Below are 14,867 nucleotides of genomic sequence, written 5' to 3' on the forward strand. Positions count from 1 at the left end.
TATGCTGAGTAGACCTATTGAAATTAATGAACATAACTAATTTAAGTCATTTGGTTTCAATGGGTGTACTCTTGAGTCAGATACAATCCTATGTCATCTTCTTCTTCTTTTTTAAAGCCTTTTGAGTCCTAAGACTCATAGGTTATTTGAAAAATACTCAAATAATATTTTCTAGCGTAGGCAGCAAGTGATTTCATGCACTGATAATCTGATTATCTTAATTTGCACTAAAACCTGTGTGTTTGCCTTTAAAATGACTTGGTCCCAGTGAGTCAAATTAAACCAGTGCACCAATACTCAAACTATTTAAGCAGAAATGCTTGGACTGACTTAATTAATCTTATCAAATTAATTGAAAATTAATCAGCTGAAATCAAAGCAGTACAGCATAACTGATCCATGCATTTCAATCTGTGCTCTTTAATTAGAAGAAACCTGCCTTAATTGGCCTTGTTGACTCCAGCATTATATACATTTGACACTTTTCTGTGGCATTTGAAATGAGACTTTCAAGATCAGTGTCCCCATCCAGCAACCTCACTGGATTTAAACCTTATTTATTAATGTCATCTAAACAAACAACTAGTTTTAAAAGGAGGCCAATTTGCTGAGATGAAGGGAGAACAATTAAAGATGAGAGAATGGTCACAAGGTGGAGGAGGTTTGAAAAAAGATAGCTGAGAAAGGGAACATAATTAAGTATGTGTGTCTTAAGATAAACAGATGAAAATGTTTGCTGTATTTAGCTAATTGTGCCAACACATAAAATTGCGAGTTTTATAGTATCCTTATATCTTAAATATTGTATAACTTCTCCAAAGGGTAGAAATTTATAACCGAGGAGGGTGAAAATATGCTTTCACATGGTTTTCTTATCTGAGTTCACATAGATAACTGCTGACTTGTAAGTAGCCATTTTCCTGGTGTCTTAAGTTTTTTTCTCCCTCTGCCCCTCTCAAGACATCAAAATGTCACAAATAACTAAATCAGGCTATTTAAAATTTCCTGAGCCAGTAATTTCTGTGGCCTTCATTACAAGGATAGGTGTACATAGGAGACTTGTAAAAAAAAATCAGTTTGTGTAATAGAAATAAAATTGTTGTTGTTATTGTTTTATTTGTACCCCGCTCATCTGACTGGGTTGCCCAAGCCACTCTGGGCAAACATATAAGCAATAGCCCTAGACACATAGTTATCCTAGTTATGTTTAGTATGTCCAGTTTGCCTTTAATTAAAAACAAGGCTCTAGACTTGCAATCAGAAAACAGGTTAGACATGTTTGGGTAGTCACTAGCAACAGTTCAGAAACCAGATATGGACCTAGGCAAATGTTGAGAGGCCAAGTCCATCTAGTTCCAATACCAATATCTGACCTGCCTGACTCAGCATTATCATTTCTTTGAAACTCAGCGTCTCAGTAGCATAACAAATGGCCCAACCTAGGTATAGTTGTTATACTACTGGAGTCAGCCTCTCTGTGGTGAGTGATCCTGGTCTATGACATGTATAGGACTTACTTACTGCATGGAAGTTGGATAATTTCACATTGAACTCCACAGTCGTCCTCCATATTTTTTTTGTGGAGAGCTATAGTGGCAGCTAAGATCCGTGCAGTAAGTGGGCTTTAAATAACCAAACAACAACAAAAAAACACACACACAAAAACAACAACCATGTCACACAGAAGGATGAGGCAGTTTTCAGAAGTACCCACTGATAGACACTATGATCTGTGCTCTGGCCATTGTGTATCTGAAGTTGTATTGGCAATGTGTGGTGAATAGGAACAGATGGGGAGTGGGGGAAGCAACTGAGCAGGTAACAACAACAAACAATTAATGACTAGCAAATGATACAGCACTAGCTCCCCCATCCCCCAAGAACAAAAGTAGCCCTACTTTTTTCTTTTTTGAGTTTGTAAATTTTATTTTCAGTTTTTGAAAATTTACAAATATACACCTTACAATCACATATTTCCAATACATATTAGACTTCCATCCCCCCTTTTCTGGTTTCTTATCTTATTTAAATGTATAACACTGCATTTTCCACTTTGCTCCATTTTTAAATTATTCTACAGTTAATCTTGATAATACTCTTAACTGCTTGATTTAAGTTAACCCTACTTACTAATGCACTTACTTGCATGCCACGATTTTTGAAATATATCACAAATGTTCCCCACTCTTTAATAAATTAGCTTTCCTCTTGGTTTCTTACCACACCTGTTAATTTTGCCATTTCGACATAATCCATCAATTTAATCAGCCATTCTTCCTTGGTTGGAACAGCATCCTCTTTCCATCTCCGAGCAAATACCATTCTGGCTGTGGTTGTAGCATACACAAATTTCTAAGGTCCTTCGGAATTTCTGTATTAACTAGCCCTAAAGCTTCTGGTTTTAAAAGTAGCCCTACTTCAGCCTGATATAAACGTATACAGTATTTCTCTGGTTGCTTCAAATCCACCTTAAAGGTTGCTCAGCTAATGAACACTGATCTGAGTGCAGTCCACCTTTCATGTATGGTGGTCCTCCAGGGACTGAACAAACCTATTTTTTCTGTCTTCTAGGACTGCAAAATAGTAGGCTTGTTAGCTATTAGGTCGCTTACAGTCCATGCTTGGGGCATTGCCTTTGGCTTATTACACATTGTGTAATAATTGTGAAGGCTTGTCCTAAATGCATGCTTCAGCAAGGCCAAGCTTTTGTACCTAAAATATACTTTGAACAATCACTTATTTCTGGTTCCATACCTTCACCTGCAATTTTCTATACAGTGGTACCTCGGGTTACATACGCTTCAGGTTACATATGCTTCAGGTTACACACTCCGCTAACCCAGAAATAGTGCTTCAGGTTAAGAACTTTGCTTCAGGATAAGAACAGAAATTGTGCTCCGGCAGCGCAGCAGCAGCAGGAGGCCCCATTAGCTAAAGTGGTGCTTCAGGTTAAGAACAGTTTCAGGTTAAGTACAGACCCCCAGAACGAATTAAGTACTTCACCCGAGGTACCACTGTAATTAGCTACATGTTCTCTAATGCATACATGTAGGTTCCTTGCACTTATAAGCTGCACACAGGGACTAGCTCCATATGCACACTAGGTCCTCTGAGCTGGCCTGCTTAATCCACCTTTTTCACACAGTACATAGTTAATCAGTAGAACTCACTTCCACAGGAGGGTGTGCTGGTCATCAACCTAGATGGCTTTAGAAGTGGATTTGACCAATTCATGGGGGAGCGGGCTACTGATAGCTACCAGCCATGATGGCTATGCTCTGCTTCCACAGTTGGAGACAACTATGTACCTGAATACTAGTTGCTGGAAAATCCAGGAGGGGAGAGCACTCTTGTGCTCAGCTGCTGCTTGTGGGCTTCCATTTGAGACACCTGGTTGGCCACTGTGAGAACCAGATGGTGAACTAGATGTGTGGCCTGATCCAACGGGCTGTTCTCATGCTCTTATGATCTCTTGGTACTCTGCTGGTGCTCCATAAATGCTAGCTGGTGCTTTGGGCTGGCAGAAGGTGGGTGCCTCAGTTGAACAGGGTTTTGTGTCTCATCTAGAGATGTCTCTTGGGGAAAGATCGCTGCAAATTTTTTCTGGTGGTGGTGGGAATGGGACCAGGAGGTGGCATTGGTTAAGTTACACAGCAGAGAGCAACCAGAAGACAACAGCTCCCTGTGACCTTGGCTGGTTTAGAAACCATGCCATGCAAGGGAAACATCAGGTTGGGAAAGTCCTGCATTCTTACGCATCTGTGAAAGCCACAGATCCACGTGTGCACACAAAAAAGGGCACCCTCTCCAACCTCTCCAGTTGTAATGCACACATCTCCCGGCTAATCCATCTCTGAAGCATCTGCGGAACACCAGTCACATCTGGCAAAGCACACAAATGCTCTAGTTAATCCAGGGTGTGTGCAAGGAGCAGTTCTGGACACCTAAGTTTTTTCTCGTATGACAAGTGGATACCAGGGAACAGTCTAGAGGTTCAGCTAGGCCCATCACTGCTTACCTTTCAGCAGGCAGCTTCAACTTACCCTTTTTCAGCGTGCATTTTTTGCTGTTGTCTTTTACACTGGGTCTCTGACTGCTAATGTTTCAAGAGTGTGGTTTTTACTGTTGATGATTTTGGCTTTATTTCTAATTTTGTTGTTTCTAATTTATTAGCTAGCTTGAGTATAATTTTAGAAAAATGGAGAGATAGAAACATTGAACATAAATGCATAAAATAAAACTCAGGAATGCAGCAATGAGAATTACAGTTCTAGGGGTAATTTACCCAGGATTTCCTGTCATGCCTGCTCATAAAATATTTTAATCTAGTTGCTGTTACAGTGTTGCGTAAGTAGAAGTTAGTGATGATGTGAAATCTATCTCAGGCTCATATAGTCACTCGTGATGTGAATTATGACTATACAGTATATTGACATTTCATGGGGAAGCAAACATTCCCACTCTCAGAAAGTTAAAATGTGAGAAACTGCTTTAACACAAAAACAGTCTTGAAGCAGAAACTGATCTTTGCCTACATCTGTTTGTGAAAAATAATGGTCACTGTCAAAAAAATTAAAATGGGATTTCCAGGAGCTCTCAATTCACTTTTTAAAGTAAATAACACAAACTGCACTGTTAAAGCAGTCCTTTTTTTCCATCTTGGACTAGTTTATAGCAGACATAAAAGCACTAAGATATGCATAGATTGTTTTTACCTCGTGGTTTTCAAATGGTATCCCATTGCCACAATAACTCCTTAATGGTATCTGGAATTTGCCAAATATAGTCATCCTGGTACTATAAAAAGAGGTGTCAAGCTCAACAACAAAAATTGCTCACCATTTATATGCCACTAAATTTTTCTCACCAATGTGTTCTTTTTAGAGGTTGTACCCAGATGCAATGAGAATGACAATTTCTGTTAAGTGTTGTGAAATATACTTTGATTAAGGAGAAGCAGTTGTTGTCACCGTCAGTTAATTAGAATGGCTTGGAAGGTGGAAGTTAAACCAGCATTTGCTGGAATACAGCAGTGGACTTGTCAGCTCTGTAAATAAAATACATGTTTAGCTTTCTAATGTGGTTTGCTTAATGTACCAAAACATACCAATTTGTTGCTTCATTTATCGCTGTTTAAATCCTTTTAACAATGTAGTAGTAAGCAGTGCAATCTGCTTCAGAATCAGTTTTTCTGGCTTCCAACCATGGTTTTGTTTTTGTTTTTTGTTAAATCATTTTTATTAATTTTCCAATAAAAAAAATCCAATTAACATATCAAATCATAATCCAATTAAAATAAAAAACTAAAATTAAAAAAGACCATGGTTTTTGACTTATATTCTCAATGCAGGTATAGGGCGGTATAGAAATTTAATAAATAATAGTAATAATAAAGTCTGTCTGTAGAATGGTTTTTATTAAATTTGTGTGTAATTATACTGGGTGTCCTTTGTTAAAGATTAATAAAGTTTGAGCGTGGGGGGGGGAGTGTTACTTGTATACCATATCTAAAGTGTCAGTAAGGTAAAGGTAAAGGAACCCTTGACCGATAGGTTCAGTCGTGACCGACTCTGGGGTTGCGGTGCTCATCTTGCTTTATTGGCCAAGGGGGCCGGCTACAGCGAACCAGAGCAGCGCACTGAAATGCCGTTTACCTTCCTGCTGGAGCGGTACCTATTTATCTACTTGCACTTTGATGTGCTTTTGAACTGCTAGGTTGTCAGTATAAAACAGCAATAAAACAAAAATGTGTAGTAGCCAAACACAGTCCATGACAACATTAAAAACTTAAAAAGAGTAGACAGTAAAACATAAAAATGGCATTGAAGACTTAAAGAACCAAAAGGTCTTCACATCTGACCCAAGCAGTAAAAGAGTTGCTACTGCTAGGGATGGACAAATCTATCCATTTTGGTTTCTCTCTTTTTCCCTATTTTAAGTTCAGTTCACCATGTTTCACCAACAGTTTGCAATTTTTTTAAAAAAAATTCTCAGCATTTCTTTAACATTTTCAGCATTTTCATGCACGTTTCTCCTAATCTACACACTTTTGTATGCAACTTTTCATAATAGAATGCTGTTTTGTGCATTATTTTCAATAACAGATGCACTTTTATCCACTGCTCTACCCAAGATACAAATTTTGTGCACCTTATTTGGTGAGACAAATGCATAGCAAAATTTGGAGAAGTGTCTTGTTTGGAGAAGTACAAATGAGGTAGGTTCACATTAAAATGCAGACTAAACCAAATTCCCTCCATCCCTAGGTACCACTGATTACATTTGCTTGATAATGGTGCTCTATTACTGAGAGCTCTCCCAAATATCCTGTCTGTTGGCCATTCATTCTAGGCTAGGCTCGTTCATGGCTAGGCTCTCTCTGGTCTTGATTAAGCAATTATACTGATTCCATTGCTGGGAGGTTATACAACAATGATAATTCATCCCAATTGGCTTACTGAGTATTTATATATCTTCTGTTGACCATTCATTCATTCCATCCTTTTCAGTACAGTTCCCCATAATAGCAAATAAAAAATAAAAATTCAGTTTTTTAGAGCAGTTGTTTTGTTGCACTAGGGTGACAGAATGATTTAAAGTTAAAGGGAATTATTTCCCAGCAAGGCAGGTGTCTTAACATTTTTCAGATGGTGATAATTGTTTGGAAGCTTCCTGATAAGCCTGGAAGTGCAGCGGTGGCCTCACACTTGCTGTCTGTAGCCTGCTTATTACTCATTGCTTGAATCACTGGCCCCGCTCCTTATTTCCCCAGATAGAGGGATACAATCTTTCATGCTAAAACCAGACTGTGAAAAAGGTACCCGCACCTAGCAGCAGTCATTACAATAAATTGAAACCAGCTTCAAAGGTATATTATAGCAGAATGAGCAGCTACCGGGTATCAAAGGAAACACTTTCAAAGTAGTGCTGGTGCCAGATTACTCCCTCCTGGAGATACGTGACATTATAGAAAGCACTTATAAGAACAAACACTATTTGTTAAATCATCAAATGTCCTTCAAATCCAGAACTGCACACTATTGATCATTTTACAATAGAAGGACATTGTGACCTGACATCTGGAAAGGGTGTCCATTGATGGCACTTGCAGTAGGTGAGGTGGAAGAATGCCTTGCCTAAGAGCATGCTTTGTTGCTTCAAATATAGACATTTCACAGCCCCACCAAGGAAATGAGGCTCTGCTGTGCCTTTGTTGTCAACAGGGAGCATAAAACTTGTGCTCCAATTGAGACTGGATGGGGCTGTCTGGCCTTCAAAACCAGAAGAACATACCAACTGTTGTACTCGGCCCACCACAACCGCTTTCACACTGAGTACATGTTCAGCAAGAACAGCTTCTTTTATGAATTTTCTGCTTGATTGTTCAGTGTGGCTGGTTGAGAATTGAGCTCAGTTGGTGCTGACCAATGTTGTGGGCAGCATAGCGGTGCTTATGGTTATTTATTTATTTGAAATGTATGTGCTGTGTTTTCAACATGGGATCAAAATGGCTCACTAGAGAGAAAGATTAAAACTACATTAATAATATAATTTTTAGAAAGTTAAACTAAATGGCTATATGGATTGTTTGAGGCAGATATTATCTGGTTAAAAACATCCCAGTGGCATTCCATTGTGTCAAAAGCTGCTATGGGGCCAGTATATTGACTATTAATGCACATTGACGACTAATCACTTGTTTCACATTCAAGCACCTTTAATTAAAACTAATTCATCCAAGAAAATTGATGGTTTTTCTTTGGGATGCTTCCACACTAGCGTACTATTCTGGAATTGCAATTTTTTGTTCCTTCTTTACTGCTTTCTCTTCTTTTTGCCAATCTAATTTAGGCATTGTGTGTGTGCTGTAAATAAATAAATGTGCTCAGTGCTTTTTTCAGGGGGCACTGAAGGGTATGCAGTACCGGCACCTCTTTTGTTGTTGTTGTTGTTATAAAGTGTTGCATTTACTGTAATAACTTCACAGCACCTATTTTTCTAGGAGGGAAAGCACTGCATGTGCTTATGTGCAAATAATTATGTGCAAACAATATTCATTGTTATTACACTGTTATACGAATAAACAGTTGAATGCAGTGATTAGAAAACTGCCTCTTAGGATTCTATGTAAATGTAGGGGGGAAACTGCCTGATTTGTTCATTTGGTGTTGTGTGGAATCATAAAGTTCAAATAGGAATTCATGCTGTGCAGACTCTTCAAGCATCTCTGTCTTACAGATCATTAACAGAAAGTATGCTGAGAACCTTGGTGGTGCTTTTAATTTCATAAGCTGTGAAGGGCAACTAAAATATTAATAGAAAAATTGCAGTTAACAGAAGAATTGCCAAGATAGTAGCTCTGCAGCAATGGTCAGCATTTTGGTCTTTCCCAGCATCTTGTTGAAGCTACCGTTGCTGGGAAAGACATCTGGCCTCAGAGCCCCTGAGAAAGAAAGAGCTATAAACTCCAGATCAGAAATAACTACTTTGATAATATTTTCTACTTTAAAGATGGCTCCAGTTGAGAGACTGTGTGAACGTTTATGCCTGTTACAAAGTTGTGAATAAAAACCAGACAACTAGCCACATCTTGACTTTGAGAACTTCATTGGAGTATTAGGCTAAATCATTCATTGCCAACCTGGTGCCCTCTGGGTGTTTTGGACAACAAATCCCATCAGCTACTTGGAGCATAGCCAGTGTTCAAGGGTGAGGGGAACTGTAATCCAAGACACCTGGAGGGACCAAGTTGAGGAAGGCTGGACTGAACTTTCAGGCTGAGATTGGTTAATTTGTTTTTCTCAGGTCATACCTTGGGTTTTTGAACAGCTTAGTTCTCAAACGTTTTGGCTCCCAAACACTGCAAACCCAGAAGTGACTGTTCCCATTTGCAAACTATTTTTGGAAGCCGAACGTCCAACAGGGCTTCTGCGGCTTCTGATTGGCTGCAGGAGCTTCCTGCAGCCAATCAGAAGCTGCACTTTGGTTTCCAAATGTTTTGGAAGTCGAATGGACTTCCAAGGGATTATTTAATACAGCTCCTGGTATATAGACTGCAATAGCTAAGTCAAAACTGATTTAGTTCACTACTTCCACCATAGACAATTTACATATAATAAAAGAAAGGGGGGAGAACTTGAGTATAAGCATCCCCATTAGCTTTTTTTTCATCGCTCAACTATTGCTTATTATTCTCTGAAAAACTCACTGGGTTAAAACAGCTTAACTTTAAAAGAGTATACCATATTTTTCGCCCTATAGGACACACTTTTTCCCCTCCAAAAATGAAGGGGAAATGTGTATGCGTCCTATGGGGCGAATGCAGGCTTCAGGAGAGCCCCACCGCCAGCCCCACAAACTGGGGGGGGGGGGAGCCTGACTTAGTCAGAAGGCTGGCGGGGGGGGGGGGAGAAGCCTGCTCCTCCCCGTCGCCAGCCCCGCAAACTCGGCAGACAGCGGGAGAGGCGCAGCGTGCCTTTCCCGCTGTCCTCCGAATTGGTTAGGAGGCTGGCGGAGGGCTTCCCCCTCCTCCAGCCCCGCAAGGTCCCAGAGCAATGCCAAAGCTGCACGCAGCTTCGGCATGGCTCTGGGTCCCGTTCTGGGGGCTGGGGGAGAGGGAAGCTCGGGCTTCCCCCTCCTCCAGCCCCGCAAGCTCCCAGAGCAATGCCAAAGCTGCACGCAGCTTCGCCATCACTCTGGGTCTCGTTCTGGGGGCTGGGGGAGGGGGAAGCTCGGGCTTCCCCCGCCCCAGCCCCGTGCCTGGGGGGGGGTAAATAATTTTTCCCCCTTTTATTTCCCCCCCCCCAAAAAAATCTAGGTGCGTCCTATGGGCCGGTGCGTCATATAGGGCGAAAAATACGGTAATAGAATAGATACACATTTTTAAAAGTATTATACTTGAATATACCATAAACACAAATGTCTCTAATAAGCATTAATGTACTAGGTTGCGAAATACACAAGTTGACCCTAGTGCTTCTGCTAACTAGGGTTGACAGCTTACTAAAATAATGTTTAGAGATACAAGATGCATTTTAATTGTGATGATGCATGCCTTCAGATAGTTCAGGCAACCGACTTTGGAACCCTGACCAGTTCTTAAAAGTCTTTTTTAACTACATGGAATAGATTTTTCTTTAAAAAAAAAACTGCTGACATATTAAGACCAGGAATAATAAAGTTGTACAATGCTTCCGGAGCATTCTGCTTCTTAGCCAAGGCTTGAATTTTGTTGTTCTGGGGCACTATAAATAAAGATATTAGCATCAGTATGTAAATAGGCTTCTATTTTTGTTCAGTGCATTGTTTAGGAAAACTAGGCCAGTTATTCAGTACGAAATGTTTGCTCTGCAGCGCTGAGCCTTACCCGTTTTTTCCAGCCACTGTAGGCTTCTTGCTTTTCTGCAAGATATCTCAATTGTGCTTTATTTCAAATGGGGCTGGCTGTGGTAGGCAAATCCAGATTTCCGGAGACTTTGATGATCCTTTGAAACAAAGAACCAGCTCTTCTTAACTGAGCTTTTGTGAAGGCCAGGGTGGTCCAGTCAGTCAGTGCTTGACAGTGCTGTTTGCTCAAACGCCAAAAGCAAGTCTTTACCGCTTATTTTCAGTCTTTAGTCTGTAAAAGGCAAATAATAAGACTTGGCCAGAAGGGGTGTTGCAAAGAGGAACAAGAGCTTAACTGATAAATGACAGTGTTTAAAATATTGTGATAGAGAGGTGACACACTCTAGCTGGCCTTCTGGGTTGATATAAAAATCTCTTTGTTTGGAAACATCAGAACACTATCATTACGTCAGGAGTGGGCCCAGAGACTTCTTAGAAGGCAATTGATGCAGTTCTGCTCTTTAAGTTAGGAGAGCATGGCCATGTACATTGCTTGTGTATAGGGTGCCAATGTGTCCTACACTACAGAGGACAGCCTTTTATTTGAAGAGCTGTCCATTCCAAGTCCAGTTTAGAGATAAAGATCCACATGAAGGGATAGCAAAGCCCAGAAGTTGCCCAACATCTGTTACAGTAGAACCTGGCAAAATGAACAGGCATAAAAGTCACCTGATTGTAGTCTGCTCCCCACTGTGGTGAGATATACTGTATTTCTAATTAAAGAACAACATTTCCCCCCCTAAATTTGCACCTATACGTATAAATTAGCTTTTATAATTTTAAAGCAAATCTCTGTCCTCTTTTGTCCATACACACAGCATTACCAAAAAAGAGAACACCTAGGAAGTCGTGTTGCTGTTTCACTGAGCTCCTTAAAGGAAAAGTGACATATAACTGGAATAAAGGAAGGAAGGAAGACAGGCAGGCAGGTGGTGGTGGTGTGTGTGTGTAAATTATTGTGTTACAGTGCAGTCATAACCCTATCTACTGGGGTGTGCTATTGAATTCAGCTTGAGATTTCATAACAAGTAATGCAAGAAACAGTAAACAGAACTCCCAATCCCACTCTATAAGGTACAAAAATAACTTTTTCATGAATTTAAATCATAATGTCCAGCTCATCAATGTGAGATGTATAGATGCTCTGTTTATATACTGTTTATATGTGTGTGGGGGTGTGGGCGTGTGACCAGATCAGGAGAAAGTTGCCTTTTTGTTTTGGAAAGCACAGTGGGAAACCAGAACTAGGAAAGACATTATATAAAGCTAGTTTTATTCTTTCGCTCAGTAACATTGTGTTGAACTAAATTGTTCCATCGATATCCAGCTGTCTTGTCATTGTGATGGGAACACTAAGGACCTCAGTGATGACAAATAGTGTTTGTGTATCTTCTCCTTTTATATAACTTCAGGTCTTTCACTTGCACTCAAAGGACTATTTTCAGATCTGCTGTTATATAGTTTATTTTCTTTAAGATTCCTGGCTTCCTAAGTGGTCATTTGATTTCATGAAGAAACAATCCAGCATTTTATCTTTATTTTCTGGTATAGCTTTTATTTATCTTCTTGGGTCTGCAAATTTAACACCAGCAGGTAGCTTTCCAAGCACAAGTTAGTAGAAGAAGTGATTCCCCTAAATTATCCATTATTCTCTGAAAGGCCACCATAAGGTATCTTTAACAGAACTATTCTGTGCTTAGTTTAAGCTTCTGTAAGTTTCTCCCAAACCATTCAGTGATTTTCTGGTAACATTTTGCTAACTGTAGCTACAATTATTTATTGTATGCAAAAAAATTGTATTGTATGCAAAAAAATGTATGAAAAATTAGCACTAAATAATAACTAGTTCTTCTAAACATAATTCCTTGTACCTTCCTTGATAGTGTAACTTCCTTGCTAATGTAAATTAAGTTGTATATGACTGAGGTGTCTAGGCCAGGGGTCAGCAAACCTTTTCAGCAGGGGGCTGGTCCACTGTCCCTCAGACCTTGTGGGGGGCCAGACTATATTTTTTGGGGGGGGAAGGAACAAATTCCTATGCCCCACAAATAACCCAGAGAAGCATTTTAAATAAAATCACACATTCTACTCATGTAAAAACACACTGATTCCCGGGCCGTCCATTGGCCTTCCCATGGTCTAGGCACTGCTATAAGAAAAAATATATATGTTTTTTTATTATGGCATTGGAAATTTTTAAGCAGGTATTGGATAGTCATCTGTCACCGATGCTTTAGTTGAAGCATGCTTGTTTTAGTGTATTGTAATTTCTGTGATGTGCCATGAAAAAATTTATATACCCATTATTATGGAACTGTTCTGATATTAGAAATATCCCCCCCCCCCCCCCGGAAGTCCATGTTTCAGATCTCATTTCAACCACACATTGGTCTTAAGGCAAGCCACTGTTTCTCAACTTCAGCAACAGGGCTCAGCAGTACTGATCTGCTTTAGAAGATGCCACTAATTAAGTGGACTCTAGCCCACTAAGGCTTAAGCTGTAATTAACTGGTTACTCTTTAAGGTGCTATGAGTTAAGTACTCCAAACACTCTAAAATGCTCTTTGAATAATTGGTGCCTGTTTCTGCCCTGTACCTTTTCTCGTGTGTTGTGTCTTTTCAATTGCAAGCCAGCATAATTGTATGAAAGCCACTCTGAGAGCCTTTTTGGCTGAAGAGCAAGGGTACAAATGCTCTAGATAAGATCAGAAAATAAATAAAGATTGAAATGTAAAATGGAGTGAGCTAGTCTTGACCCATTCTTGGCTTTAATCAGATCAATAAATACTTGCATTAGTGTTGTCTTTGGCTATCACTCGTAGCCGAATAATATTGTCTTCCATGAACATGATCTTCACTTACAGTGAGTCCATAAGTGAGTAGGGAGGCCAATTCTGGATCCACACGTCCTTCCACATAGAAAACATAGGTTTCCAAACAGAAGTTGATCATGTGAGGGTTTACCAAACCCTCCTGAATTTGAGCGTCTTCAAAGTCCATGATACTTTTGGTAAAGGCTCTTCTCCGACTGAGTGCTCGCAGGCCAGTGTTTCCCAATTATCGGTGTTTATGCTACATTTTTAAAGATTTGCCTTGAGAGAGTCTTTAAACCTCTTTTGTTGACTACCAGCATTATGCTTTTCATTTTTAATTTTGGAATAATAGTTCCTTTGGAAGACAATATTCAGGCATCAAACAACATGACTAGTCCAACGAAGTTGATGTTGAAGAATCATTGCTTCAGCACTGGTCATCTTTGCTTCTTCCTGTACACTGGCATTAGTTCACCTGTCTTCCCAAGTGATATGTAAAAAATTTTGGAGTCACCATTGATGGACTCTTTCGAGAAGTTGGAGATGGCGTGGTCCATTTTTCACAAGCATACAGTAAGGTTGGTAGTACAATAGCTTTGTAAACAAGCATTTTGGTTTCCCTGCGAATGTCCCGGTCCTCAAACATTCTTCACTTCAATCAGGAGAAAGCTGCACTCATAGAGCTCAGGTGATGCTGAATTTCAGCATCAATGTCAGCCCTTGTGGAAAGATAACTGCTCAGGTAGGAGAAGTGATCGACACTTTCCAATGTTACACCATTGCATTAGATTTGTGGCGCTGCAGAGGGGTTGTTTTGTGTTAATTGGTGCAGCACTTTGGTTTTTGGGATGTTGTGCGATAGGCTAAGCTTTTTGTATGCTTCTGCGAATATATTTAGGATGGTTTGGAGGTCATCCTCTGAGTGTGTACACACCACGTTGTCATCAGCATACTGAAGCTCTATGACAGAAGTTATGGTAACCTTTTTCTTTGCTTTCAGCCTGCTCAGATTAAAGAGCTTTCCATCTGTTCAAAAAATGATTTCTACTCCAGTAGAGAGTTTCCCTTCGACAAAGTGTAGGATCACGGTGATGAATATAATAGAGTTGGGGTGATAACACAACCCTGTTTAACACCTGATTCCACTGTGAATAGTTCACTTTGAGAGTCATTCTTATCTGCAATTGTTGCTGTCATATTATCATGGAGGAGCCGAAGGATATTCACAAATTTATCTGGGCAGACGATTTTCAGAAGGACAGCCCCCAGGGCATTACGATTTACAGTGTTGAAGGCCTTTGTCAGGTCACTAAACACCATATATAGGGGTTGGTTTTGCTTTCTGCATTTTTCTTGAAGCTGTTGAGTGGTGAAAATCATGTCCACTGTCCCCCTAGAAGGTTGAAAACCATTTTGGGATTCAGGAAGGGTAGCCTCAGATATTGTTAGGAGATGTTTTGCTAAGATCCTTGCAAGAATTTTGCCAGCCGCAGCTAATAGAGATGCCTTGATAGTTTCTGCAATCCATTCTATCACCTTTTTAAAAAAGATTGGTAATTTTGGCATCCCTGAAGTCTGCTGGGATCTCCTCATTAGAGTCATTGAGCTTGGTTTATCTTTTGAACATCATGTTGGTGTTGTGGTATACTGCGGAAGCTAAATAATTTT

The 14,867-nt window shown here is 39.9% G+C and overlaps 1 protein-coding gene across 6 annotated transcripts in view; it reads left to right on the forward strand.

Annotated features, from left to right (window-relative positions):
- Positions 1-14,867, forward strand: part of ADCY5 (adenylate cyclase 5) — a 174,779-nt gene that overhangs the window by 102,706 nt on the left and 57,206 nt on the right. The window lies entirely within an intron of this gene.

The sequence above is a fragment of the Podarcis tiliguerta genome (assembly GCF_965153285.1).
Source record: "Podarcis tiliguerta genome assembly, chromosome: 1".
In the NCBI taxonomy this organism is placed as follows: Eukaryota; Metazoa; Chordata; class Lepidosauria; order Squamata; family Lacertidae; genus Podarcis; species Podarcis tiliguerta.